This window comes from Ornithorhynchus anatinus, chromosome 3 (genome assembly GCF_004115215.2).
Source record: "Ornithorhynchus anatinus isolate Pmale09 chromosome 3, mOrnAna1.pri.v4, whole genome shotgun sequence".
Lineage (NCBI taxonomy): Eukaryota > Metazoa > Chordata > Mammalia > Monotremata > Ornithorhynchidae > Ornithorhynchus > Ornithorhynchus anatinus.
The window spans coordinates 69,541,863-69,546,486 of NC_041730.1; positions in this window are offsets into that span (position 1 = coordinate 69,541,863).

Consider the following 4,624-nt stretch of genomic DNA (forward strand, 5'->3'; position numbering starts at 1 on the left):
CTCCCTCATCCTCCACCCTACTGAGAACTTGAAGCATACCAAAATAGTTCAAATATGAGCTGCAATCATTCCTACAGAAACAGGGTGAAGGAAATAGAAAACAGGGATGTAATGACGAACAGAGGAAGAAGGAGTAAGTGCTGACTGAACATATGAAGATGATAAAAGAAAACACTGAGATAAGAGAGCTTCCCTTCTAGCATCACAACAACATTATTTTGTAACTACCCTGGAGTTAGTACAGTGCTTGGCATATAGCAAGTGCTTAACAAATGCCACTAGAGTCCAGAAATAATCAGATTAGTCCCTGTTCCTCATGGGGCTCACAGTCAGTTAATCAATTGTATTTATCGAGTGCTTACTGTGTGCAGAGCACTATATGTACTAAGCGCTTGAAAGGATACAATTCAACAATGGAACAGCCACACATTCCCTGCCCACAACGAGCTCACAGTCTCTATATCTTCTCACATCTGGACTATAACCGTTCAAGTTATGAGACATCCATTTCAAAACTGGAATGTGGAATGTCAGATGGAATAAGAAACAAAAATTCAATCAAAGTAGGCTGCCTGCCCAGAAGATCAGACGAGCACAAACATACACCGCAGGACAAAATGTTTAAAAGGAAGAATGGGGGAGAAAGAGTCTGAGCTGGTCCAGAAAGATAAACTGAGTAGAAAAACTTCTCTGCCAAGTGGTTTGCAAGCTCTCAGCAGGGGTTCCCACATGAATCCATGCTAGATACGGCCGTGAGCCACCCCCTCGGCATATGTGAAACCAGGCTGCCTGAAAGGCAGGTCAGTGCTTTGGATAGATCATAACCTGGGCTTGTGGAATGACTCTGCTGATGAAAAGTGCAGTGCATCCACAAAATAAAGATAAAAGTATTTTGAAATCTTAAAACTGGAAGAGCCAATACTGTGAAGAATAAAAAGAAAGTGGTTCCTTCCTAGCAGACTATAAAACTTCCTGAGGAAGATCACAAATCTGTAAATTGGGAATCAAGGGAGTGACTTATGCTACAGCCAATGGAACCAGGCTGGAAAAATGGTTCTTTAGTCCTGTGACCCTCGAGCTCTAGGGCAGATATCCCTGATGCAGAATGATCCCACGGAGGAACCACAGCAAAATTTCATGAGCTCCGAAGAAAGACAATTGGCATAGGAGAGGTGTTCAGTATTAGGTTCCATGTAAATAACCAAAATCCATCAACGGGACCTATTGAGAGTTTACTGTGTGCAGAACACTCAACTACAAGCACTTGGGAGAGTACGATACGACAGAGTTGGTAGACATGTTTCCTGCCCACAGCAAGCTTACAGTCTATGGGGGAAATACTGAATTTCCTTCTTGATATTTTTTCTTCAACTTGGAGCAGTGTTTTGAATTTCCCTAGGATAGGCACTTTTGTTTAATCCCACTATCCAGAATGAGAAACTTGATTAGCATTCTAACTCTGCCTAAGGACAAAAAAACTGAACCAAATGCTATTGTACTATGAAGCCTCCTACCCTACCCAAAGCAGCAAAAATAGATTTAAAATATCCTGACATCTCTCCGAATCCTTTCTTAATTTCCCCTATCCCAAAACTGAATCATCCCAACAAGCAGCCTTAACACTTCTGTCTCTATCAATCAATGGCACTTATTGATTTTAGCCAAAACACTGTACTAAGTGCTTGGGAGAGCAAATTAGAGGTGTCAGACATGATCTAATCTCCTTAGCAATGGCTTAAAAAGCAATTCATATACCATCCTTTTTAGTCATGTATTCATTACCCTTTTATTCCTTATTAGCAGCTGTAGCTATGTTTCTTCTTCTTGTCCCCAATTTGTGCATCATTTTTTGTTTCCCCATTAAATTGCTAGTTCCTTGAGGGTCAGACATCATCATTTATGTCTATTGTACTATCTCCAGAGCTCAGAGTGCATTGTGCTCAGTAAATACTATTGATGATACTTACATACCACAAATTGTACAAGCAATGTTGGGAAACTATCAGTTGCCATACAGTGGAATTTGTGCTTGCTTACAGGAAATTGGTAATAGTGATAATTTATGACAATCTTCTAAGTCCTCTCAAGATCACACTTGGAGAGTTTCCAGTAGTCTAGCAGCCTTGGCTACAGGAGAGAAGCAGCATTGCTCAGTGGAAAGAGCCCGGGCTCGGGAGTCAGAGGTCATGGGTTCGAATTCCGGCTCTGCCACTTGACAGCTGTGTGACTGTGGGCAAGTCACTTAACTTCTCTGTGCCTCAGTTATCTCATCTGTAAAATGGGGATTAACTGTGAGCCTCACGTGGGACAACCTGATTACCCTGTATCTACCCCAGCACTTAGAAAAGTGCTCTTACATAGTAAGCGCTTAACAAATACCAACACTATTATTATTATTAGGAGAGAGAGTCAAGCAGAGGCAGATTCATTCCATTCCTAGCTTGGGCAGTGGCTAGCAGGTGGAAGGCAATCTGCTAAAGTCAAAACTCACCTGTGCTGGGCAGTAGCGGCATGGGAAATAGTCGAGGGCAGAGATTCAAGTTTATTGTGTGAAGAAGACACTGATAAACCATGTTAGTATTTTTACCAAGGAAACTCTAAACCACCAGAACGATTGTAGATGGAGTTGGGGCGTTCTGGGAGAGACGTATCCATGGACTCGCTATGGGTCAGAAACAACTTGACAGCATAAGACAAGGCAAGACAAGACTGTTCTAAGTGCTGGAGTAGATACAAGATAATCAGGTCCCTCATGGGGCTTACAATCTAAGTAGGAGGGAATATAGGTACACATTTTACACATTTTACATCCACATTTTACAGATGAAGGAGTCGAGGCACAGAAAAGTTAAGTGACTCACCCAACATATACAGCAGGTAAATTGCAGAGCCCAGGTTCTGACTCCTAGACCTATGCTTTTCCCATTATGCCACACTGCTTCCTGGACAAAAAATGAGGTACTGGAACAAGAACAAAAAAAAGTGACAAATTTAAGCATAGGGTGAACTTGGGTTGGCTTCCATAACTTTTGCTTCTCTGTTTTTTTTGTTTTGTTTTTTTTTAAAAAAAGGAGCCACCTTCCATTCCCTTACTTATCTCTGAATCAGTCTAAGCAATGGCAAAGCAGTGGTACCTGGTTCTGGTGAGGAGTCCAATATTCAGTCCCACAGTCTGCAAGCATTCTCTTTACCAGCTGTGTTAAAATGTATGTGTGTGAGAGACTGGGAATAAGGGGAACAGGTGAAAGAGTGTGAATGGCTCAACACAAACCATCACCACTACTGCAAACAACAACTCAGACACATGTCCTGCTTGTGGTAAGGCATACGTTTCCCCTCCTAGACATTGGTGTCCAAACAATGGTCACCCATTATGCCACTTATGGAATAACATAACAATAATAATAATGTTGCTATTTGTTAGGCGCTAACTATGTGCAGAGCACAGTTCTAAGCACTGGGGTAGATACAGGGTAATCAGGTTGTCCCACGTGAGGCTCACTGTCTTAATCTCCATTTTACAGATGAGGCAACTGAGGCACTGAGAAGTTAAGTGACTTGCCCAAGTCACACAGCTGACAGATGGCAGAGCTGGGATTAGAACCTATGACCTCTGACTCCCCCTCTGTCCGCATGGCCACCCGATGCCCCCAGCCCAACCCCCAGCCCCACCCAGTCACGGGACCGTCGGTCCTCAAAGATGTTGTTGCGTATGTCGAAGTGTGGTCTTCCAATAGAGCAGAAAATCATTCTGAAACTTTCATAAATCACCTTGTAAGAATGGGCGCAAAAGTATCAAAAATTTTTAACAAGCACATTACTCATGTAGTATTCAAAGAAGGATGGCAGAGTACCTGGAACAAGGCCCAGAAGGCGGGGGTAAAGCTTGTTTCCATCCTTTGGGTCGATAAATGCAGGGAAGTCGGGGTACATATAGACGAGTCATTATTTCCTGCAATTAACATCAATGAAGGCTTATCAACACTAACTGAAAAAAAAAAAAACATAAATGCATGCAGCCAAAAAAATTTGTTCCAAAAACCCCAGAAAATGATTGGAGGCTACAAAAGAAATTTTAGAAAATGGCTAAAGAGTTGGTTAATCAAAAAGCAGCCATTGGTAAGTTGCAGAGAAGAGGTTTGCTCAAGCTGTTGGGAAAGTACTGGAAAATGATGTTCATTAGGGTCCGTCGAGGTCCCGCCCTGGCTCCACGAACTTGCAAAAATACTGTCAAACAATACTCTAGCAAGTGTATTGAGCTAGAGTGGAAGCTTGATGATTCTTTATTAATGAGGTGTCCATTCCCTTGATTCTTTTTATTGTGATTACGTTGTCTTGTTTTTGTCCGTCTGTCTCCCCCGCTTAGACTCTAAACCCATCAGTGGGCAGGGATTGTCTCTATCTGTTGCCGAATTGTACATTCCAAGCGCTTAGTACAGTACTCTGCACATAGGAAGCGCTCAATAAATACTATTGAATGAATGAATGAATGACTCTTAAACCCATGCTCTTTCCACTGAGCCACGCCACTTCTCTATATGCCATATCACTCATTATGATGCAAATTTAAAGAGATTATCTCTCAGTAATACTCACACTCATGGAATCTGTCTCACCATCAGCA